A 26,222-nucleotide genomic window follows, 5' to 3' on the forward strand; every position below is an offset into this window, starting at 1 on the left:
GTGGATTCTCGTTAATTTACATGCCCTTTGCTACAAACATTACTACTAATTCCTTAATTCATGTCTGTTATCTCAGATATACTCATTAGCATACGGTCGTAGGCTGCCCTGTTAGGTGATAGACAACCTGGCATAGACCTCTGTAAGCCTCAACCTTTCTTAATTGGAGCTGAAACGTTGAAGATGAAATATTTCAAATATAACTTTGTAAGCTTGGCTTAACAACTCCTACCATGTCGTGTGGCCTCGTGACATTTGGCTCGTGGCACTTTTGGCTTGTGCACAGGGGTCATCTGTTAAACACTGGTTAACATGCATGAAAAATACATTTTCACACAAACTGGTGGCAAATGGTCAAGTGGTGCACTGCAGATTCTGAAATGTATACCTATATTCATGCAAGGATCGCATCATCACATAACATGATCAAGAGTTCTATCAGTACCTGTAGTTACATAGCATTTCAATGCCCATTAAAGGACCACCTCAGACAATGGTTGTTGTTATCTCAAGACCTGTTCTAACAGCGTGCTGACGCCATTCCACTGAGCGATGGACATGTACATGCATACCCTAGATAGCTCATGATTGTGGATCTCATTTATTTCTATGACTTCCAAGGAGTTCCTGTCATCAGAAACTTTATGAAATTGGGACAGTAGTCTTGAAAGGTGAAAAGAAATAACCAGGTTACCTTGACGCAATGCTAAATTACAGAGGGTGAATATGCTGCATGAAGATACCAAGAAGCTTGTACAAAGAAAAGTGAGAGTGAAATGGCAGGATTTTTGAAACATTGAAATAAACTACAAACTATACTTGTCAAACCTGTCATTAAGGAATGGAAATCATGCAGTAATCAAAAACACAACATGGAGGACATTTTAGGTCATCTTCACAAAACACATACCCAAACCTCACACACAGCTTCATACTTATGAAAGAGGACAAACCAATATGCAAGGAGTGTGGAGATGAACTAACAATAAACCATATCTTACACATGCGCCAGAGTCGAGAAAAGAGGAAACATTTTGTACAATTTCCAACAGATCCATTTCCATCCCAGCATGATCCTAGGAGAGACGTGCAAATTTCCTGCATTTTTGGTTTCCTAAAATGTTCCTAAACAAGCTACATCCTAAAGAACATTTTAGTCATTACACACAAAATAAATACATTAAATTTTGTTCTTGGTGCATGGCAGCATTAGTCGCTTAGGCACCATAAAAATCAACACAATGCTGTAGTAAGGTATACCTTGGTTAGCTATGTTATATGAGACAAGCTTTCGGCCTGGTGTGGTCCTTATTCACGTGACAGCGCTGTCATGAGGGTCTATGTCCCAGCGATCGGAAAGTGACCTATTCCAATAATTTTACAAACTGAAGGTGATTGTACAGATTTCTAAAGACTGGAGTGCTCAACTGTTTTATCAACGTCCGCCTGCTTTGACAGCCTGGAGTGAAACTGTTGAAGAGAATACATTTTTGAACATTTAACGCGTTTCTGAAGGCGTTGCTTTCAATTACGGGGCCAACAAAAAGCAGGTGAATGTCAAACGCCGCCTAGATAGGCTTTCTAGCAAGACAGCGGTGTAGCGTGGAAAATCGCTCCGCCGATCCATCGCTGGCGCCGCTGACTTGAAAGGCGAACTGTTCAAACTTATATAGCTACTGACCACACCTGAAACACTGAATTGCGCATGATCAAGGCAGAATTTCTCTAACACTGAGCACTGGTAGCTATCGATTTCGCGCCCAATATTGTGAAAATCTGTCCTCTCTTCGATCATTGATACGTCCACGGTTGAACATTTATGCGCCTCGGGGTAGGCCAGCCGTGGGAACATGGATGCGTGGTTGTAGCAACGATCGCTTGCATGGCACACTCTGCAAAATTCCAAGAGTCAGCTTCTTCAACGAAATGTGCAGCGCACATTTTCTACCGCGTACCTAAGCCCGGCGATGCATGCATATCGATCCCGATCGTTTCAAAGCTGCGCGGCCGTTCAGTCGGGTCACGCTAACCTCGAGCATGCGGGGGTTTAAACTACATGTACGCAAACTTCAACGACAAGAAAAAGATGCAGCCTAAGCACTTTAGTCTAGTAATCCCCTATATACCAAAGAACATTGCTGTTCACAGGGAATTCGGATCATTCACGCTTCCGGCTTTCCGGTTGTGCACTCTTGCGGTGCGGTGCAGTAGGTCTTCGCCTCGACGAGTCGATGTGCAGGCCTCTAGTAGATTCGGCATGTCTTCTGCCACGGCTGTGAGGTAGAATTTAAACGAAGAATTTAGCTAAAAACATCCTGTTTCCTCGGTCTGCATGTGAGGAACGAGCACAATGCCATTTCACATACATACTTTGGACTGCCGAATGTTCAGCTGCACGACGAGGTGTGTGTGTGTTGTGCCGGCGCTAGATCTTTAGAGGTCGATGCAGGACCTAAGACAGCGTAAATGCTAGGAATAGCTCGCTCGCATTACGGGCAGATCGGGGTGATAGTTTAGTGCGAAGCGAAAGCTGCTCGTGAATGTGCGTATCTCGATGCCAGCTGGTGGAGCTGGTGCAGTACGTAGCATATCGCCTGCAGCTATGTGCTTGACAGCGATGTTTGCCGTACACAACCCTAAGTGAAGACCGTGATCTATGTTAGAACGGATGCACTCTTCGTAGCACCTCATCGAGAGTCGCGGCTAGCTGATATCATAGAGGATGAGATCCATTCACGCGTAGCAAGCGGAATGGGGCCGCGTTCGACGTGCATATAGCCATGAGCCTGTATATCGACGTCCGCCGTATCTTTACGAGAATCGAATGGATCCGTCGGACGTACCTTTAGACACTTCGTTTAAAAAAAGGTCCTTTTGGCGTGTGCCCCCTTCCCTTCCGCTTCTGTGTTTCCGAGAATGCCTTGACCAGGACCTACTGTATAATACACAGTAGGTCGTGGCCTTGACTGCCGCGATCTCCCCCACTGCCCAATCCTAAATTCACTGAGGGGTAAAGGCTGAATCACATGCACGCGAAAACTCACGCGAACGCGACGGCGGCACGCGTCGCGCGAAGCCTTCGCGCGAACAGAAATGCATGTGTCGCTTGACTCGTCGCTCGGATCTGCCGAAATAGAAAATTTCGCTCGTTCGCCCGGAAGTACCCGTGCGTCACTGCCGCTCATTTCGCATGCTTTTTTTATTTTGCTGTGTTGCATTGTGATTGTGCATTACCGCGTAAACATTTCGCTTTGTACGAACAATGATGAATAGCCAAGGATTTAAAGAACGTCTAATCGCAACAGAAACAACAATAGAACCAAAGGGTCACGTGACTATTCGTGCCGATTACAGTGCAAGTTCACACACATTCGATACGGTTTGCTGTAAATACATTTTACTTTGCCATGTTGTCGCAAAATAACGTTAATTCTTGCAATCGTTATGACTGTTGTTGGATTTAGCAATAGTTTTGCGGTATACTAAGCCACTATGCCAGCCACACAACCTACACAGAGCCCCGCAGGGGGCATCTGTTAAAGCAGATGTTTGCGTGTACTGTGCGACACCACGGACCCCGAGCACCCACGCTTAGCCGTGCGTGGCATCGCCGTGTCTGGGGAAAAGGGGATCCTAGTGGTTGAGCCGATGCCGAGTGTTTGGACCTTTAAGGCCCCTCGGCGGAGGCAACACACCACTTTGGCCCATGCTTCCCATAGACGGCACCTCCGGGCTGACCCACCCGGGGGGAACCGGCAGTCGCCTTTTCCTATCCTCCCCTCCATCTTTCACTTTCCTATCTTCTATCCTACAGCTCTCCTGTCTTCTTCTCTCTTCTTGGATTCTTCCTTCTTCCGGGCGGCTAGGGTTAACCGTGTGTGGTGTAACTACCCTGGGTTACCCATATTAGGTTATAGTTACTGTGTACAGCTGGCGAGGGTAGGACTTATTTATTTAACTCCTGCCCCGTCCCCTTGTTGGGCTCGATGGTGGGTGGCTGGCACTGTGACCGAACAGCATACTTACTTTATGGCTTCTTCAAGACAAAATGATCGCCAAACAAAGAAAAGGCGGACCGAAGTAACCTCTCAATTCTTTAATGAAAAACTAGAAATATTCCCCAAGTTCCACGTTATCCACAGTGAAAAACCAGAAAAGCCAGCCCGCATGGTGTCTCCCTTCATCGTGTCCAAGTCTCTCACACAAGCCCTGGGTCCAGGATACAAAGTATCCAAGCTGGGCAGTGGGGACCTCCTGCTTGAAGTCAAAGACAAAACTCAATATGACAACATTCCAAAGCTTGAGTCGTTTGGGGACATACCAATTGTAGTGTCTATGCACACATCATTGAATACTGTCCGTGGCGTGATATCTGAGAGCGATTTCTTGAACCTCACAGAAGAAGAAATGCTTGAGGGGCTTAAAGAACAGCATGTAACCAATGTGCACAGAATAAAAATAAGAAAAGATGACAAAGAAATACCCACTAAGCACCTTGTCCTAACTTTTGCCACCTCCACACTCCCCGAATCTATTGAAGTAGGATATATCAAAGTGACTGTGCGACATTATATCCCCAACCCCAGACGCTGTTTCAATTGTCAACGCTTCGGTCATGGCTCACAGAGCTGCCGTGGCCATCCAAAATGTGCAAGATGTGCTGGAAATGACCACACCTCTGAAAACTGTGCAGCTGTGCCACGTTGCGCCAACTGCGATGGGGAGCACCCTGCCTACTCCAGATCATGCCAAACTTGGAAAAATGAAAAGGAAATCATAGCCATAAAAACAATAGAAAACATCAGCTTCAAAGAAGCGCGCGAAAAACTGAAAAAGAAAAACCCATTCGTTTTTACAGCGAAGGCAGACTACTCCAAGGTGGCGCGTGGGGGCGACACGCCACGCTTGAATCTGGCTCCTGTCCAGGCAATGCCTCAGACAGGACCACCCCCGCCCCAGGCAGGGACAGCGAAAGCTTCCTTGCCATCTGCAAAACAGGGCCTACCAGTCTCACAACCGCCAGCCCAAAAGGCTTCCCTTCAGAAGAAGCCTGAAACACAAGCACCCGCAGCTGACCAGCGGACGTCCAGCGCCTCCGAGGAAGCGATGGACACTAGTCTTAGTTCGCCGCCGCTTCTGCGCCGGCACAACTCCCTTGAAAAGAAAAAAAGGGACAAACCCCGAATAACGGGCCCTGAGAGACCCGAAACCTAAATTTTTAACTCTCAACAAAATCCACCCAATATGGCGTTCCTCATTCACTGGAACTGTCGAGGTCTAATTAACAACTATAGTGATGTAAAAGATCTCTTAAACACGTTCTCTCCATTCGTCATCTGTTTACAAGAAACAAACCTAGGACCTGAATATAAAAACATTCTAAAAAATTATAAAGTCTTTCGGTGTGACCGGGAGCAGTCTGGTAGATTATCAGGAGGTGTCGCTATTGTTATCCAGAGTGGTGTTGCAACCAGACAAATCAAGCTCAAAACTAAATACGAAGCCGTAGCTGTCACCACTTTGCTTTTTAAAACGATAACGATATGCTGCTTATATCTTCAACCTCATTCACCAGTAAATCTCCATGACTTAGAGGAGCTTTTAGACCAGCTGCCAGAGCCTTATCTGGTAGTTGGTGATTTTAATGCCCATTCATCTTTTTGGGGCAGTGAATTAACAGATACTAGAGGCCGCATATTAGAAGATTTTATATTATGTAACAACATATGTTTGCTGAACACCGGAAAGCAAACATACTGCTCACCAAGCTCTGGAAAAATGAGCTGTTTAGATCTATCCCTCTGCTCGCCATCGATTTTTAATTATTTTAAATGGGACGTGATAGACAACCCGTATGGAAGTGATCATCTACCTGTTGTTATTGAGCTTTTATCTTCTCCATCAATCATCCCTTCTAAACCACGTCGCTGGAAGCTCCACCTAGCCGACTGGTCATTGTTCAAATCAGAAGCCAATTTAGAAAACATTTTTTCAGACAGCCTCAGTGTAGATGAATTAAATGAGCTTTTCACGACCCGTATCCTTGCTGCTGCTCACCTTGCTATCCCCCAGTCCTCGGGCAAAATACAACCAAATCATAAACTGTGGTACACACAGGAATGCAAGGAAGCAAAAAAACAACAAAATAAAGCCTGGGGTGTCTTTCGCAGGTACCCAACGCACGAGAACCTAATGAACTTTAAGAAAGCAAGAGCAAAAGCAAGATATATTCGTCGCAGCGCAGAGAAAACATCTTGGAAAAACTATGTTTCATCTATAAACAGTTCCATCACATCCAAAAAGGTATGGGAACAAGTTCGCAAACTAGATGGTACCTACTCCCCCTACACAGTCCCTCTCCTAACCCCTCCAGGTGTGCAAACTAGCTTGCAGGAGCAGGCAGATATACTCGGTGAGCATTTCTGCAGAGTGTCTAGCTCTAACCACTACACAGAATCATTCTTAAGATATAAAATCACAGCTGAAAAACAGAAACTCCCAACTAGCGGTGGCAGCAACGAACTGATTAACAGTTTAATCACAATACAAGAAATTCATAGAGTTCTATCTACTGGCAAAAAGACTGCCCCAGGCCCCGACGAGATACATTATGAAATGTTGTCCCACCTCTCTGAGCCATCTGTAGAAGCCCTTCTAAAGTTTTTCAACAAGATATGGGTAGTAGGACAGATACCGGAGGCGTGGAAAAAAGCTCTTGTTGTACCATTTTTGAAGCATGGCAAACCACCAACTTCGGCCAGCAGTTATAGGCCAATATCATTAACTAGCTGTCTGGCAAAATCATTTGAGAGTATTCTTAATATTAGATTAATGTTTATCCTAGAATCCCAAGAGCTTCTCGATATTCATCAGTGTGGCTTTAAGAAGGCATGTTGTACAACTGACCATCTTGTCCGTCTGGAAAATACCGTCCGAGAAGCATTCATACACAGACAGCACTGTCTAGCGGTCTTCTTCGATCTTGAAAAGGCATACGACACAACATGGAGGTTCGGAATATTGCGTGACCTTGCAGACTTGGGCATCCGTGGGAGAATGCTAAACATCTTGCGTGATTTCCTCTCTAACCGCTCATTTAATGTTCGTCTAGGTACAACTATGTCAAAAACATTTATCCAAGAGAATGGCGTACCACAGGGATGTATTTTAAGTACTACATTGTTTGTTGTAAAAATGAATAGTATAAGTAAAGCAATCCCAGAGTCTGTTATGTATTCACTCTACGTTGATGATTTGCAAATTGCCTGTACATCATCCAACATATCATCCTGTGAGAGGCAAATACAGATAACATTGAATAAGTTAGCTACATGGGCAGACAGGAATGGGTTTAAATTCTCCCCTCAAAAAACAGTAGCTGTTCTTTTTTCACTGAAGAGAGGCCTACAGACAGATCCAACTTTATACCTAAATGAAGCTGAACTGCCAGTAAAAAATAAACACAAATTTTTAGGTATAACTTTTGATAAAAAATTAACATTCCTGCCTCACATAACTAACCTTAAGAAGAAAGCTTCTAAGTCCCTCAACATACTCAAAGTTCTCTCAAAGAAGCACTGGGGATCCGATCGAACATGCCTCTTACACATTTACCGCTCTCTTGTACGCTCCAGTTTAGATTACGGTTGTATTGTGTATGGCTCCGCGAGGTCATCATATCTAAAGCGATTAGACCCAATACATAACCTCGGCCTACGTCTTTCTAGTGGTGCATACAGAACATCCCCCATTAAAAGCATCTATGTAGAAGCAAATGAACCACCCCTAGCCGACAGGAGGAGCATGCTTACATGCGAATACATACTCAGGATAAGATCTTTACCAAAACATCTCTGTTTCCCCTTAGTTACAAAGTGCCCTTCCAGAACACTGTTCATAAACAAACCCCATGCTATCAGGCCTTTACTACTCCGCTTTGAAGAAATATGCCAAGATTTAGGAATACTGGACGCACTTCCAACTGTAGCCCAGAGACAGTATCCATTTCCGCCCTGGTACAGCCTTCCCTCTACATGTGACCTCACACTGACAGCCTTCCGAAAAAATCAAACAGCACACGAACACATATTACAGGAATACCTAGCACTACGAGAGAAGTATATGAACTTCACAGAATTTTTCACAGATGGATCAAAAACAGCAAATTATGTTGGATGTGCTGTCGTGCAAGGCAACAGAGAAAAAGTCATAAGGCTACCTAACAGTGCCTCAATTTTTACTGCAGAATGTTACGCTGTCTATGTAGCTGTAAATAAAATTGTGCAACAGAACTGTGAAAAGAGCATAATCTATACCGATTCTTTAAGTGTGCTTACGGCATTACATTCCAAAAATGCAGTTGAGCCTATAGTAGGGAACATCATTCACGGCATAGAAAAAATCACAACGCAAGGCCAAACCATAGTCTTTTGCTGGGTTCCTAGCCATGTTGGGATAGATGGTAACGAAGTAGCCGACTCATGTGCTGCACAAGCTCGAACTAAGAAAATAAAGAAAATACCAATTCCCTACAAGGATTGTATTAAGTTAGTAAAAAGAAGCCTGATAGATGAATGGCAGAAAAAATGGAATAACGAAGAGCAAAATAAACTACACACAGTAAAACCCATAGTAGGAGAATGGAAATCATGTACACAGAACAAACGCTTCAGTGAGGTGATTTTGTGCCGTCTTCGAATCGGACATACACACTTGACACACAATTTCTTACTGAGAAAAGAGCAAAAACCATTATGCAAAGAATGTGGAGGTGAGCTCACCGTGAACCACATTTTGATCTCGTGCACAGAACTTGAACAGTTAAGGAAAAAATATTTTACTCCATTCTATAATGAACGCATCCCATTCCACCCCTGTTTACTATTAGGAGACAACCCGCTTGTTGAAATTTCATCTGTTTTTAGTTTTCTTAAAGAGTTAGGGATTCTAAATCAGCTGTAATTTTCTAAACTTTTCATTTTCACTCATAAAGAAGCTCAGCAACCTAGTGTTTGGCGCATGATGGCCATAGTAGCCTATGTGCCAAAAAACCCAACCCAACCCAACAACCTACACAGAGCGTTGTCGCCGTTTCGCTCGGTCCGCGCTGTCGCGTGCATGCGTCTTCCCCAGTAGGCGATGGAGCGAACCATGATCGCTTTCGCCGCGCCGCCTTGTCGCTTCGCTCACTTTTTCGCTCACATGTGTTTCCCGCTTAATTCACTGAATCGGTCTCTTGTTGAGTGAGGGAGGGGGTAGAATTTCTGCGAACGTATCATCTTCTTCAGCCATGAGTACAGAGCCACATAAAGCTCTCTGCAAGCTTGGTTACGTGTTCGGCATTTACGAGCAGGAGCTTATTGTAGGCCATTGCCCTCGTGCAAAGCGACGGCCACGCCGCTGGTGGCAGCGCTGAAAGTACATCTAGGAGAGGAGCCGGTCACGTGTGCTACTAACTTCTGTGCAGTCTTTACGTTATGAATTCGTTTTCCCGCGCCGCTTGCATCATTGCGTAAACAGCATCCGCTGCCAATGCATTGTGACACGAACTACGGGGCATCTCTAGCGATATATTTTTCTTGAGTAAGTGTTTGAAATCTATAAAAAAATTGCTGGAGATTGTATTTACTCGTCCCGGCTGCGTATATCCGATCCCAACAAACGGATGCGGCGCGAGGGGGAAAACGAAGATGGAGAGGGAGAAGAGGCCTTCGGCTGGCTGTTACGAGCTGCGGCCGGCACCCCCATTCCGCGCTAGCGACTCAAGGCATGGGCCTCGGCGCTCGTGTTGTAGCAGCGTGCGATGTGCGTTGTCGCGTGGATGTGTGTGTGCGCTCTTGTGCTATACTTGTGCCGCGAGTCTTCTTCAAAGACCGCATGAGGCTAGTCGTCTTGTCTTGCCCCGGATGAACTAAATGCTATTTGTGCATTGATTCAATCGCTGACGCTCGGTCGCTCCACGAAGCCCTTCGTGGCTCAGACGCAGGTTTGTTACATACCGCTTACATGCAAATCGGCCCCGAAATGCGATCTATTTTATGAGGGAACGCAAGCCTTGTATTTCCGCAAGATCCCTTGTGCTGACTGCTAGAGTTTGTTCTAGTAACGTTGCTGCTAGCCGTTGGATGTGCGTGCGTGATGTGCCGCGAGACTACCCCAAAGACTGCATGAGGCTAGTGCTCTAGTGGCTAGTCTTGCCACGAATCAATTAAATGCGGTTTATTTGTGCACGTTTTCGATCGCTGGTGCACGGCCGCGTCATGAAACCCGTCGTGGCTCTCAGTGCAGGTTTGTGTTACATATCGATAACATGCAAATCGGCTCCGAAATGCTATCGCACGCTTTGTATTTCGGTGAGAACCCCACCTAAACCGTCCGGTGAAGCAAAGGCCTGCTTTAAAAAAAAAAAAAAAAAAAAAAAAAAAAAAAAAAAAAAAAGCGACCGTCCGTAGCTGTGCTTCAACCCCAAAAGCTGATACATTACTTTTACGAGTGCCTCTACTGCGTGCAAACACCTTCCGCCGTGCATGTAGTGAAAATGATTTGTGTATTTTGCAAGTGGCTTTAAACAGCTCGTGCAGCTGTTGCTTAGGTATTGCAGCAATGTGGCACTGTTCAAAGCTATCTTGTTTGCTTCTTAGTTTCGCAGGGTAGTAGATAAGAGTGAAAGGGTGCTCACAGTGTCATAAATGGCAATATAGCATCAACAAAACCTGCAGATGTCGCCCTTCAACAATTTTCCTTCTAAAGATTTACTTTCAGATTAAAACAAGCATTCATTGAATATCCATGCTCAGGTGGAAATTGCCACCACCAGCTGCTGCCTCTGAATACACTTTCTTTCCTTCAACATCAGGGTTAAAAGCCAGGGCAATCGCAAGTTTCGTTTCTTTTTCACTTATTTGGTCAGTAAAGAAAGTGTTGTTCCTCCTTCGGTGTGGGATATGGTGTTTAACTTCCATAAGTGATATAGAAAAACTGCCTATAAGAGACGTCATAGTGGACAGCTCTGCATTAATGCCATTGATTTGAGGTTCTTCGTGTGCAGTGACATTGCAAGTGTGTCTTGCATTTCACCTTCATTGATATGTAACGACCACTATGGCTGGAACTGAACCCAGGTCCTCGGCCTAGCATGTCTTAATATGAGTACTATTTTCTTTTGCAAATGCAATCCTTAGAAATGCAGTTTGTTGATTGCAGACAGCAGCAGAAACAAAGCCTAGCACAAACACAGACTAGAAATCACTTTTTTCACTGGTACACACTATGTTACTTTATCTGTGTCAATGTGATGTGGGCATTAACAAAATCAGCCTTGCATGTTACACACATTTGCAAAAATGTTTTTTTTTCTTGCGAACAAAGTGGTAAATGTTTAATAATAATTTATTGGTACAATATATTAATCCATTTATTTCTGCTACCAGCCCGAAGTGCAATGTCTGGTGAAGGTATGTGTCTAATACTGATCAGTTAAGCGAGGCAAAATGCATGAAACAAAGTCTATTACTGTTTTCACATAGAGGAGAAGTAATTCATTTGTAGTCAGTGTGCACGAAGCAAGAAAAGTATTAACTTTGGCATGTTTTAACCTTGACAGTGTATTCCCTTGCAGCATACTTGCGCTCTTGCTGCCCATGCAGTCATGAGGGAGCTGCACTAGTTGCTACTGTTATCATATGGGCAAACTCTCCCGATGAACTAAAATGCTGGCAGAGGTATGTCGCTGTAGGTCGCTGTATGTGAGCAATTCTTCCATTTCAAGTTCCTCGGCATTAGGTCTCACCGCTCGGCCGACAAAACCTCGAGCGTGTTGATGAGCAGCCTCATTGCCTCGGTACCCTGAGTGGGCAGGCGTCCATACGAGTTCTATCTCTCTGTCGAGTCTGATATCCGCGAGGTTGTTTCTGGCAGTATTTGATATTCTGCTACGCGAGAAGTTACGTATGGCAGTTTTTGAATCAGTGACAATTATCTCCGCATCTGCTGTAGCGATGGCTAAAGCGATTGCGGCTTCTTCCTCCTGGTCCGAGTAGTGGACTTTGACCGAAGCAGCTGATACGCATTTACTTACTGTACTGCTTAATTACAAAGATAGCAACGGCACCGTCAGCCATATAGTAATACAAGGCGTTGGTATACACCACCCCATCGTGATTTCGGTATTTTCTGTTTAGGGCCCTAGCTCTAGCTTTCCTCCTGCCTTCATGGAAGGAGGGATGCATGTTTTTGGGCACAGGTTTGGAGATAATTTTGTCGCCAGCTCCTCTTGGTAGTGGTCCTAGTGGTTGGCTAGTGGTTCGGCATTAATTCTCATGCGCTTGAGAATTTGTCTGCCTGCTTTAGAGTTTGTTAGTCTTTGTAGCTGCAATCAGCTCCTCTACATTGTTGTGTATCCCAAGTGAGAGAAGTTTTTCGGTTGCAGTGTTTCTGGGTAGACCTAGCCCAGCCTTGTAGGTGCTTCTAATGAGTGTCTAATTTCTCCTTGTCAGATTGAATGAGGCGGAGATAAGGGACAGAGTATGTGAATCGACTTAGTACAAAGGCATGGATAAGACGACAAATGTCAGCCTCTTTCTTTCCGTTACTCTGTGTATCAGTCTAGTGATTTATTGCACAGTCATTTCCAGCCTGTTGATAGTAACATTGCTCTTCCTATTGATCTGGATGTAGAGCCCGAGCACTCCAATAGTATCGACTGTGGGTATGGGTAGTCCGTGCAGGCAGACTTTTATCTCTACTTTGTCTTGCGTTTTCCTTCTCACTGCTAGTAGTTCAGACTTATGTTGTGAGCATTTCAGCCCAATCTAGTTAGTGTATGACTGGACTACATTCACTGCTTCTTGAAGCGTTTCCTCTATGTGAGCGTCCGAACCTTTTGCTACCCACAAGGTGACATCGTCAGTATATAGGGAGTGTTGAAGATCTTGGATTTCTTCAAGTTTGGGAGGCAGACTTATCATTGCTAGGTTGAACAAGAAGGGAGAGAGGACTGATCCTTGCGGGGTTCCTCTGTCTCCTATTGCTATTTTGTCCGATGCAAGTCCTGCGATACTTAGCTCTGCCCGCAGTCCTTCCCGAGAGAAAGGAAGGAATGTAATTAAAGGTTTTGTTCCCTGCGTTTATGTTGGCGAGGGTTTGGAGAATGGCTTCATGAGAGACATTGTCGAAGGCTTTTTCCAGATCCAAGGCAAAAATCGCTTTGGTTTCGGTTTTGTTAGGGGGATCTATCACTTCTGCATGCAACTGAAGCATTACGTCCTGAGTAGAGAGTTGAGTTTTGAAGCCAATCATTGAGCTGGGCAGAAGGTCATTCTCTTCTGCGTAGTTCTAAAGCCTATTTAGAATAACATGTTCCATAAGTTTACCTAAGCACGACGTAAGAGAGATGGGCCTTAAGTTCTCTATGCTTAGTCTCTTTTTGTGTTTAGGAATAAAGACAACCTTCACGTGTTTCCACATCTGCGAAAGTTCACCTTTGTTCCAATATTCATTCATTAAGTCGTTAATAGCTGAGAGGTAGTATGTAAATGGCGAATTGCGGCCCAAATTTCCGCTTCCGCGATCTCTCTGTCGAAGTCTTCATTAGGAACCCCTTTGTACTCATAGGTAGCATTGGGGTTGCTACCGGTATTGAGATATCTGCTTCGGAGTTCGCTTAGCAGATCTGCATCTGTACTTGGGTATTCTTATATGATTTGATTCATAATAGCATAATAATAACATATTAGCAGCGAAATGGCTGAACACAATCACTATAATATTTGACTTTTGCTGTGCCTTGGTTGTATAGTCCTTCCCCCTAGCAATAGCAACACACTTTCACCACTAGTGCAGTCGTCGGCACGTCCACAATGCTGAAGAGGTGTGCTGCGGAGCGAACAAAGTGAAATTTTGTCTGGGCTGCTCTATTAGTGGTAAAGTGTAGCTGTCAGTGCAAGTAGTATGCCTATGCACCTTCAGTATAGCGCCATCATTGTTCCTAGAATTGGGCCCCTGCTCAAAAATTTCATTTTCTTTGTGCGACAGGTTGGTGTTCGAGCACTCCGGGCAGACTTGCTGACGTCTGTACATCAGTCTGTACATCAAAAGTTGCTGGTTTACCTCGTGCCCCCCACAGTACCAACCTTGTGCCATTGAATTTCTAGCTGCTTCCTAGAATAAAAAAATCATCAACTGCTGTTCACTGACTAGTTTAGTCAACAGATGCACCAGTCACAGTTAGCGTGCTGCCACCAGTGAAAACTGAATCAAAATGTGTGAAGTAGGACTGAGCTCATTTCTAAGCGTTATTTTAAATGTAAATTCTTTCAGTTCCATCATGTAATGAGTTACAGGACAAAAAGCAAAACGTCTTTTAATGCACACTGTATTAGGAACAAAAGTGTTCCTGTGACACAAACAGCCAGAGGTTAATAAAGCCATTCGGAGCTGCCTAGCTGTGTCATCGTGCGGAAGAGCTAGACTTTTTTCTATGGCTACAGTGGAGAATATGATGGGCTTTCGAGTTTTTCCTCCTCAGCTAATTATATCTCATTTTTTTTGTTTACACCTTAGTGAATTTACGTCCTACGAGAACTGCAGATTGCAAACTTTTTATGGCTGCAACATGCAACAACAATGGCTTTGCAAAATGAGTACATTTCTCACACCTTACAAAAGTTTAAACACCTAATCTTTTCGGCACAATGAAAAACATACTTCTAAGGTAATCATTCCATGAAATTTTTGTTAGAAATGCTGTAGAAAAGTTTTTACCAAGAATATTTTCATCAGTTGATGTTACTGATGTCTTTTGTTTGTATGAAGAAGCTGGAAACCATGATAAATGAGCAAAATGTCAATCACAGGCGGGCAAAAAGGATGTATTGAAAGCTAATATAAAAAGAAAGCTCTGCTGCCAGACATTCATTTTTTTTTTACAGAAGAGAATAATATATATATGAGTTCCCGCACCCAGCCGTTATGGCACTTTGACAAACGCCTAAGTCTATGCAAGCATTAAATGACCGTGGTCGCCATTGCAGCCAAGAAATGCAAAACATTGTGGTTCCACAGAGTGACAGAAGCTAGACGCACTTCACTGGCGAAGTGAAGGGAGCATTTATAATCAGCAGAGTGATGGCCGGAGAGTGCATAAACTAAAATAGAACATGAACACTCGTGAAAGAAATAGAAAAAATCATGTGCACTCTAATACTTCACTGAGATGTGGCCATATGGTGGGATGCACCGGTAATGGCAAGGTTTCACAGCAATGTAACACTCTAGCTCATTTGATAAGATTTTCAGTGATAAATAAATCCTTTTGCTTCCTGTACTGCTTCCTCAATTGCAAGGCAAGAGCTTGCCATTTCCATCATAATTTATGGCACATTTTGGTCTGTTAGTCTCTTGAATGTGAATGTGAAGAAACCACCTACACATATTTCCGCCACTTTGTGATTCTGCCAAAAACAAATTCCGATAAATGAAGATTACAATCAGTTCGTTACTGCGTTTAAGATAGTTAGTGTATAGTGAGAACTCGGTATTTTTCTGTATTCCTACCCAAGCATGCTTCGTGAATGTGCGGACAAACCCAATCATTATCCGAAAATTATCTGCATCAACTCAGCTGCGTTTTCAACTGTTGAGGACAGTATAAAAAAAAAATTCGGAGTGAGAAAAGCATAACAGAGAGATTGCTGGCAATACTCCCAGGCTTTCCACATTAGGTGTACTGTAGATGCAAGATGTGTAGTGCTGAATGACCCTATAATTTGTCTCTTGTGCTTGATTGTACAAGTGCAAAACTAAAGGAAGTGCGAGTTGCTTTAAGGTCACTCATAAGGCAAAGCCACTTGCCTATGTCGCAAGGAACCCATCACAGAAAGAGCACAATACAGGAGCCTCGAGGCACAACATACACTGACACGTGACCAAGAGAAGATGGTTTGTACTTATCGTGTTAATACAGTTCTTTACAGCTTTTGCTTAACAAAACTTTTCAGAGTTGTATATAATTCCTCATTAAAAACTACCTAGCACTAGTTCTAAGGAAAGTTCACACTTTTACAGCCATCTTCTACAAAATATAACTTGCCAGTACAATAATCTCAAAGCAGTGCACAAAACAGCTTTTGATAACTGCATCTCCTGAATGCAATTTCAGCGATTTCAGAGAAAGTTGCACATTCCCTGCAGTATAATGTCAGTGCACGTTAAAGAACCCCAGGTGGTCGAAATTTCCGGAGTCCTCCACTACGGCGTCTCTCATAGCCTGAGTTGCTTTGGGACGTTAAACCCCACAAACCAACCAAACCAACCAACCTTTAACAGTGGCTCTGGCTAGAACCCTTTGGTGCTCCTAGAGGAGGACTAAAGGGTTTTGGTACAGCTGCTACTCTCACCACTCAATCGCATTCCAAGTGGCACTTGTGGTATTAGACCTATTGCCGCATTGGTTGGGGGTGACCCTTGTGAGCAATCTCAATATTCGGCTATGCACAACCGAATTAGTATACTCGGACGAACAAGGTTTAACAGCCACTGCTGTAGCTTTGGATCTCTCTATTTACATATAGTTGCCGTCTCTCCTACTTCCACCGTAATCTTTCAGGTAAAAAACGATTAAAGTAATAATTTTCCATTGAATATCCTGTGAAACAACAATAATAAAAATTTCCATATGCTTTACTTGATTTCAACCACTTTTGGCTTTTTTCATATGCATGTCGTCACGAGCCATTCATTTTCCTACACTTGTCTGTGCACGAAAGGAATAAAGTTGTTATAAAACAGCTGCATGGAAACCACAACAAAGAAGGAACAAATAGATGAAAGCAAAGCTGCATACATTTTTGTGATAATGAACGAACTAGTTCAGCTCAATTAAAAGAACAATGAAAAGGTATTTGCTGTGGCTAGAAAAGGTGCACTAACGATTAGTATTTCATCACTCATTTCCACGACACAAATTTTTAAGCTGGTTTTACTAACACAGATGGAGGTAAAAAATAATGCCCCTCCTTTCCCTTCAACTCGACACATGCCGATGAGAAAAGTAAAGAAAATGTCACAACCATTCCCCACTGTGGCCCATTTTGCCTGCATCATTTGGTCCCAGATGGCCAAGTTTATGTCAGTAGGGGGCAGCTAAGAGTAGGCCGCGAGATGATGTCCAAATAGACTGCGAAAAGCAATTTTGAGAAATTTGTAAATTAAAGGGGGTATGCAGAGACATTTAAAATTTGACTTGAATACCAACAAAAAAAAATCCTAGAAGTGTACTGCATTACAATGACAATAATTACCTTTATAGGTTCCTTTTAGCATATTTCCTCAAAAATAAAAAAAAAATCAAACCTTAAAAAAAACGCAAGAAAAGAGAAAAAAACTGGAAGACATCAGCCCTAATGCGATAGTTTTAATGGCTTCCCCTGCAGATCCTCATTACTTTACAACTCACTGAATTTGTGACACTATCATCCCACACCTACTCATTAGCTTATACTCGTGAGCTAGCACATTACGTGAAACACCAACAGCCATAGCTAAAAAGACCTGCTTCAACCAAGAACGTGCCTGCATGGCATAGGAGTAATGTGCTTGACTCGTTATCTGTTTCATGCCTGTTTAGTACGGATGAATTACTCAAGCAGTTTCTAAATGGGCATAACAGGTTCAACTAGTCTAGGCTACACAGGTGTGGGCCTGCTGTGTTGCAGCTAGAGAAGAGATGCCATGTAACATCAGTTGTCTGCTCTGTGTGAGGAGGGAGACAATGGCTGCCAACCACTCTACTCGGCGCACGGCACTCGGTTGGGGCTCCCAGCTGGCTGCTCCGATCGATGAGGATACGATGCATCGGTGTTGTAGCTTGCGCTATCAATGGGAGATTCTTGTTACAGTATAGAAGGCTTCCGGTGAGTCCGATTCTCATTTCCCCCTCCACCTCAAAGAAGCTGCTTGAGTCAGGAGTTCCAAGTCGGCCATGTCTTGTGGCTTCGTGGCGACAGACAACCTGCTGACCAGTCAGTGCACGGCTTCTCACCTGCCAACTGCTACCTGCCAGAGGCATGCCCATGATTTTTCGCTCACATCAATATTGCTGCTGTTGCTGGATTTTCTGGAAAACGAAGTCTTTAAGCTATCATATCAAAACAATGCCGCAGAAGCTAAATGCTACTTGGGCTCGAGGCAAGGCTGGCATTATGCAAAAAGGAACAGGGGCCGAATACATTGTAGGCTGAAGACCTCAGGAGCGAAGGACGAGACAGCTGATAAGGATCTAGACTAGAACAGACCAGCCAACTGTGGTTTCAAGTGCCACTGCCAGCCGGCGTCTTTTTTCATTTTTCCAGCGGCCATGCTTTGGCCGCAGTCTTTGCGCAGCCAGGGGAAGGCGCTACACCATGAAACTGTTTGATTTGGAACTGGCTCGCTTTGCCGCAATGTCATTTTGACATTGGCATAGGTGAGCAAACATTTTGGTAGGACAAAAAGGCAACAGCAGCCAATCGGCCATCGAGCGAGCTTTATTCTGCACTCACGAGAAGGTACCACTCAACTGAATTCGCGTGGGAAGCCTGTAAAACTTTTAAAATTTAAAATTTAATTTTAAAAACAAAATTTTTGCAGTGTTTTGCAGAAAATTTGCTGTCAGCGTTATGGAATGTGTCAGCATCATGAGCGAAAAATCACATGCCATTGCCAGAAAAAAATATGCATCTCAGTGCAAAAAACACAGGAAGAAGAAAGGAGACAGACGCAGGGCAAATGCTTCAAAGGATGCAGGACGAAGCGTTCATCCTGCGCCTGTCTCCTTCCTTCATCCTGTGTTTTTGTACCCGCAGTCATCATACCAATACCAACTAGCCCGTCTTTCCACTTTAACTTTGTCAGAAAGTAGTTGGCAGCTGTCATGGCCGGGCGCTTACTGGGTATCAGGTTGTCTTTATGGCAGAAGATTATACGGCATGGCCACTTTGGCAAGTGCTGCAAACTCAGACTTTGCCTTTGAGATAAGAGGGTGAGATCGGAATCCAGCCCTCCAAGACCCTTGGATCTTGAGTAGGACACACTGCTTCTAGGCCCAGGTAGGACAAAGGTCTCTCCCATATTTCTCGAATTAACCAGGTCCTGCACTAGTTGAATCCACTTGACCCCTACAAATGTCTTGGCTTCATCAGTCCACTTAAGGGCAACGCTTGGCATCCGTTGGAAAAAGAAATTGTTACCTTTGCAAGCGGAAAGGACTATTCCAGTTAATGCAAAAAGGAAATGACCCCGAACTGTCCGTTCTTCTCCTCCGTGCACGTCTTTTGCGCTGTTTTTCTATCATGTCACCATACCAACTCGCCCAGATGTCTCTTCTTTTACTAAACATTGTCTCCGTTATGTCAGGCCCGCTGTAATGTTAATACTGTGTGGAAGTGGTGCTGTTGAACACAAGTGTGATGTGAGTGGTGCCCTAGGAGACCTAGCATATCATTGAAAAATGGGGGTAAATGTGCGTCAGTGCTTGAGAAAGTAGGTTTTGACATGTGGCAAACGCAACGACAATCAGGAAAATTTGTGAAGCATTTAACACAGCCCAGAAAGGCATTTTCATAGGTCCTTTATGACTATCATTCAGCAGGAAAGAATTCATGTTCATTGCGGGCACAGGCAAGCAAAAGAATGAAGCAGATGGACATGCTCAGAGGTATCGTCGCACCCCTCACAAAGCTTCAAGAAGCTAGTACAGTCACAGTCTATAAAGTTGTCCTATCTGCTTGAAGCTGATAAACATGCTGAGCTGATGAGTGCTTCAATGGTAATATTCTAATGCAAGAAGTTCACGGAGGTGGTCTCTCTGAGCACTCAAGTCAGATTTCAAAGCTTTGCAGATAATTCAGTTCAGTTCAGTTTATTACCTTAAGGACCCCCGTGGGGGTATTACATAAGGGGTGGATTATACAAAAAAAAAATAAGTACAATGGTTGCCATGTGGGTTCAACATACAATATGATCTGTTAGTGCTTTGGAAAAGTTGGATGGGCAGGTGATAGCGGCGATGCTGTGGGAAAGGCCGTTCCAATCTAATGCTGCTCGGGGGAAGAAGGAGGCAGCGAACGTGGTCGTATGGGTCCGAGGCCGGGCAACTTGAAGAATGTGACCAGTGCGATGCGATATACGAGCTGGTGATGTGATATAGCCTGCGTAACCGTGGGTGCTGTAAAAGAACTTATGAAACAGGTTTAGGCTGGCAATGCGGCGACGAATAACAAGGGTTGATAAGGCGGATTCTGCTTTTAAAGACGACACGCTGGCTTGGTATGAATAGGTATTGTGGATGAATCTAGTGGCACGGTTCTGGACGGATTCGAGGGCATTTATGAGGTATATTTGATGTGGATTCCATATGGGGGATGCATATTCTAGTTTCGGTCTGATTAGCGATTGGTAAGCCAGGAGTTTAACTTGTTGGGGAGCGTGACGTAAGTGGCGTTTCAAAAAGCCTAGTGTTTTATTCGCGGATGATATTACATTAGAAATATGTGTGCGCCAAGATAAATCATGAGATAGCGTGACTCCTAAGTACTTAAATGACTTAACTGCTTCTATTGGGATTTGAGCTATATTGTAAGAAAAAATAAATGGTTTAGTGCGACGGGTGAAGGATACAATCTTGCATTTCTGAGGGTTAAGTGTCATCATCCACAGGTCGCTCCATTTCTGAACGTTAGTTAGGTCAGTCTGGAGGGCTTCTTGGTGGGAAGAGTTATTAATAGTACGATAAATGACGCAATCATCTGCGAACATACGAATGTGACATGAATGTGACGAATGTTTAAAAAGTGCTCCTGGCAACTGCTCGCAATCAAATAAGGTGACGCCTCTTGTGCGCTCACTCTTCAATGATGTTATTAGGGTCTGCTGGGTGCACAAAATAACTGGACACTCCCAGGTGATGCAGGCAGGCAGGCGGGATAGGGCATGGTGGCATGCGCTGAGTTGATGGGGACAAGAGTAATTTTTTGCACCGATACGATCAGTGCTAATGCAGGTAGCTTGAAAATGTTTGCATTGCAGAGGTACTGATTGCTTGCGCGCGTTTTCTAGTTTTAATAAATGGCTTTTCATGGGCCCTTTCAGTAACAATTCTACAGCAATTATGTGCGAGATGAGACACTTATTTAACAAACACAGTTCCACTGTAAAGATATGAATGTAGCCTATACCATGTTTTGTCATAACTCACTAGGCACGTCAAGGTGTTAAATCATTTGCATGAAATGTCAACCACGATATTGCACATGAAAGAACTGAACAATTGACTGCTACAAACTTGGCTTGACACTGCATTTAATCTTTGTTTCATCAAGATTTCTGATAACAGGAAACTTTTTATGAGGCAGTTTGAGTCTAGAATCAATGTGTACCTGTTAGCAAGGTATGACTAATTGTACTGGTGTTATAAAATGCTTTGGAAGCAATAACGGGCACACAATGCATGCTCATAACTGGGAGGTGAAAGAAGTTTGCTCGTGAGAACTTTATGCAAAACTGTGCAAAATATGAGCGCTCGTTACATTTGTGCAGTTGTGGAAGATGGTGGCTTAATTATTTCTTCCTTGTCCCTACATTTCACGCAATTACCTTTGAATCAAGATTGCTGAATAATTGAGCTATAATTCAGTTTGCAGCATGAAGTTCATACTTACCTAGAGAGTATGTACTATGGTTGCATTATCTAGCTCTCTTATTTTGCGCATTTTGAAATGCAGCTTTTGAAAGTTTTCACAAAGCCATGGCAGCACTCGCGCATCGTCAGAGTATCACCAACGAAACAGCCGCAGGCATCTGCAAAAAAGCTGCAGTACGCTAGTCGTTTTAGGACAGCAGGCCCCGTCTCAAATATTAGGTTGTTTACAGCCTTGCCAGAGACGTGTGCTTCGGAATAAGCCCTGAGCTGCGTTCTAGCTACAACACCCGTATGGAGTCCTAAACGAAGGGTCATCTTTTAGTTATCACTGCATGGAACACATCGCGCCTACGCTGCTCGTCGTCCTCGGGTCTCCGTCCGCTGGTCCGAACCATGATCCACTGCCGAAGTTTACAACGTTCCTGATGATGAAAGCTCTATGGCTCCACTTTGATGATGTCCGAATTCAAAACCACCGTGTACAAGTTTCTTCCCGTGCTGCACCACAATGCGCCATGCTGCTAATGTCGCTGTGGTTGCGTTGTGTTGCTACGCTGCTACTGTTCACATACAATCATGTGCCTTTAGACACATTACAAATTATTTTGTTTACTCGTCATAATACAAAATACAATATAATTCACTACTTTGCGTGCATGTTTTGGAACAGTTAAATGTGGCTATATTTGACACATTTTGTTTTTTCTCTTAGTGTCATTGATGTTATTTTGCAAGATGGCTGCGCCCAGTATAGCGAGCTCGCTATCTCCTCAGATTATCTCAGAGGTTTGTTTTGCTCCTCCCGGTTTGCAAAGCATTTCTTTTGAAATTAACCTTAAACGAGTGTGGAAACAGTTGCGCTGCAAGTTCACATTTTTTCCCAGCAATAGTGCTGAAGCGATGTTGGTTTTCTGATGACCACTTCAGGCACCGTCTGCTTCCACATTAAGCCGGATTTTAAACTATTGGCTTTCGTGAATGGTCTTGTGCTTACGGAAATGCACTACAGATATTTATGTTCTGAATGTATGCGGTTTTCACGGACGCGGTCCGCTGTTACCATAGGGTGTCTACGGCTGTTGCCGCATGTGTTGCCCGCAAGTACTTGGCTCTGGCTAGTAGCATAATGTTGATCCGAGCTTTAAAGCGTCTGCCTGTCTGGTTTGACTGCACTGGCGCTAGATCCATATAGTTCTTTGGTGGTGCCACGAAATGCGCGTCATTAATTGAAGTTTCTACTGTTATACTTGTACTACTGCTTCGAGATTTGAGCGCTCATGCTTCAAACTGTTCGATTGAGACTTGTGCTGTTGGGCAAGTTGGTTCGACTTCAAGGCCAAAATGGACAACACACACGACTCAATTTCGTCGTTGCCTTGGCGCTGGTTGCCTAAATCATTATTTTTTATCCTTTACTCTGTAAGCGGTCACACATCGATGATAAGTATTTTTGTGGGGGTTTGGTATGTCGTTGCTATATTTATTTGTAGCTGTGGGGCCGACCAGTTGTAACTTACTGCCTCCCCCATTAGATATCCACTGCAAGGCAGTACAAACTACAATCGAAACATGCAAATTCTAGCTTTGTAAAACATATGTACACTTAGTTAGCAAGCCTGGCTTTTTGCTTGATGGTAATAGAGTATTTTTGTAAATAGATGAAGAGCTGCAAAGTGGTTTGCTCTCCCTAAGCCAGGGAAGCCACATTTTGGTCAAAGTGTTTTTTTTTTCTTTAGAAATAGCAATACAGCATACCCTACATACATACACCAGAGCAGATGCATGCTTTTTTTTAACCAAATTATAACAGCTCGTGCGTGCTGTTCAGATGTCATTGCCGTGCAGTAAACAAATTGAAGGAAATTGCCTGTCTTTGTTGAAATTGTGTGTTCTTGTGTTTTTCACCGGTACATTAGAAAATCAATAGTGCTTCAATCAGTTTGACTTCTGCTGTGTAATTTAAGACGTTATAAAGTCCTTGTTAAATTTAATACTGGAGTGCTTTGCCAGTAGTCATCTTAAATATTGTGGTTATCCAATCCTTTCATGCCACAACAAAAAGGAAACATACTAAATGTATATGCAGCATGAATGAAGACGAGAGTTCGGTTGCTAAGAAAGGGGACAGCTGGACAACTGCCATAATGTGGGTATAGAACTCTTCAGACTTGAGTTGCAGGTAGGATATGGCCTACAAAGCACAGTTCAAGGAAGGATGCTGACAATTGTTTGTTGCTGCTAGGTTAAATGTACCTTTTTGGCCCAGAAACCATAGTCCCCAGAGTTCATAACATTTTCACAACCATTTCAAGCTTATTGGTTCCATCAAAACCTATGGTACCTACCAGGCTGTTTGATAACACACATCCACAAGCTTTTGTCTGTAGAGGGTGCTAGGAAGCTGCTAACAGATATGGCCTACAAAGCACAGTTAAAGGAAGGATACTGACAAATGTTCATTGCTGCTAGGTTAAATGTACCTTTTTGGTCCAGAAACTGTAGTCACCCGAGTTCAAAGTGCATGAATGCATATTCATGTGACAGCCCCACGATGCCTTCCTTGTTCACTTCTGTAAGGGATGCCATAGAGAGTAGCGGCACAGTTGATTTCAGAACTCCTCAGGTGTGTCAATTAGTAATTTTATGAAGCTGGTATAATTTCATCTCAGTGTGACGTTTGTATCTTTTGATAACAGCTTTTACCGACAAAGACGAAGGATTTGCATGAGATCCTGCGTAGCCCCTGTGCTAACATTTTTTTAGCCTTTAATGACCGCACCCTAGAACTCAGTTTGACTGAGAAGGAGGTACTAAACGTTTTCAGGTATGTTGATGATTTTCTAATAGTTATTAAAGAACAGAAAGATTTGACCTACACAGATGCTGTAAGCCCAGTTTTAGCCAACTTTCAAGAAGAGGGGCAGGGATTGTGTTTTACCCGTGAACTCCCTTTGCGAGGATATTTTCAGTTTAAGTATAGATTTAAGTATTACCTTGGGCGAGCATCATGTGTGTTGGCAATACTCGCCTCGAGCACGGAAGGAGCTGCTGCTTTATTCCTCGGCTCATTCAAAGACTGAAACGCGCTATTGCTAACCTCTGCCTTGGGTCTGCTCTTGTGAAGTCGTGTGAACATACTATGCAGGCGAGCTTTGAAAAGCAAGTGGATTGATTTGCTATGGCGGGGTTCCCAAGCTCGGTAATCACTGGTGATGCTGAAGCCTTCCTAAGGAAAACCAAAACGTGCAATGTTCAAAAAGTCGTGCGAGACAAGAAAGTCAAGCGTGAAACCAGAAGTGGTACCCTATGTTCACAGGGTTCCGCACAATGTGAAAAAGGTTCCACGAAAGCTTGCACAATTATGCGCGCGCATTGCGAGCAATGAAAAGGAGGGCGCTTGCAGCAAAAAACATGGCAAGCAGTACGTGAAGTGCTGCATAGGAGTAGTATATGAGATACCACTGGCCTGCGGAAAAGCCTATGTGGGCCAATCGAGGCGCCGTGTGAATGACCGTGCAGCTGAGCATGCACTATCACAAAAAGAACCAGGAGGTGCACATCTTTCACAGCATTGTGCAAATTGCTTCATGTGCAACCGAGCGGCAAAACATGCACCGGGGGAAAAAATATGCGTGCACTGAAAGATATGTGAACCACAGCTTCATGAGATAAAGATTCTGGGCAGAAGTAGAGATTTGAAGGCACGCGAGGTCTTGGAGGCGTTTCACATAAGAAAGAGAGGGAAAGCGTGTGAGTGGTACATCGGTTCACCTTTTCAAGACCGAGATGACATATCTTGAACAGTTTGTTTAATGTGTCGTGTTGTTGTTCATACGCATGCCTTAAAATTTCTATATATTTGCTGCCTTGGCAGTGAATAAAGGCCAGACGAATTTAGCGCTCGTCCTGCGTCATTCTCTCTTGTGTCACTTCTTAGCACTATTATTTTCAGTCTCGAACAGTATGCACTATTTAGCCCAAACTGACATTCTTCTAAACCATTTAATCATGTTGGCTATAGGGGCCATATGTGACAGAAAATATATTTAGAAAGCTGTGTATTCATAAGTCACTGAGAACAAAATATATCAAAAAGGCTGCGTTAATCATATCTGGTTCACTTTTCATACCCTTCTACTTTAAGATGACAGACATGGAGTACGACTGAAATCGACAATATGCAGGGATTGTCTGCCAACTTGAGCATCACAAGAATTTTGTACCTTTTTTCCAGCTTTACAGGACACAATAACAGATTTTTTTGCAGATAGTGACAGTGTAGGGCAGTATTGTTTATGCATCCAGAAATTACGACACCAGAGCTTAATGGTTTTTGCTTGGTGCATGTGAAGAAATGAAGCAGGAATAAGTTCTTAACAGAGGTCCATATTTTAAAGCAATGAAATTGCTCATGGATGTTTTTCTCAATGTGAAAAATACAAGTTTATGTTAATGAAGCAATGAAACTGAATTGAAAATGAAAAATAAGTTATGTATAAACAAAGACGGAGGGTAAAAAAAGTAGGAAAGGAGAAGCTCGGAAGCACTT

General features: G+C 43.6%; 1 protein-coding gene and 1 long non-coding RNA gene across 2 annotated transcripts in view; both read left to right on the forward strand.

The window, feature by feature from the left end:
* The window catches only part of LOC146173193 (uncharacterized), a 47,629-nt gene that overhangs the window by 4,231 nt on the left and 17,176 nt on the right, over positions 1–26,222 (forward strand). The gene's annotated exons all lie outside the window — the stretch shown is intronic.
* Positions 9,704–14,182, forward strand: LOC146173194 (uncharacterized). The gene is made up of 2 exons (XR_014702245.1): positions 9,704–9,985; positions 14,032–14,182. It is a non-coding gene; the product is annotated as an uncharacterized LOC146173194 (long non-coding RNA).

The sequence above is a fragment of the Amblyomma maculatum genome, chromosome 11 (assembly GCF_055883805.1).
Source record: "Amblyomma maculatum isolate TAMU_Amacu chromosome 11, ASM5588380v1, whole genome shotgun sequence".
In the NCBI taxonomy this organism is placed as follows: Eukaryota; Metazoa; Arthropoda; class Arachnida; order Ixodida; family Ixodidae; genus Amblyomma; species Amblyomma maculatum.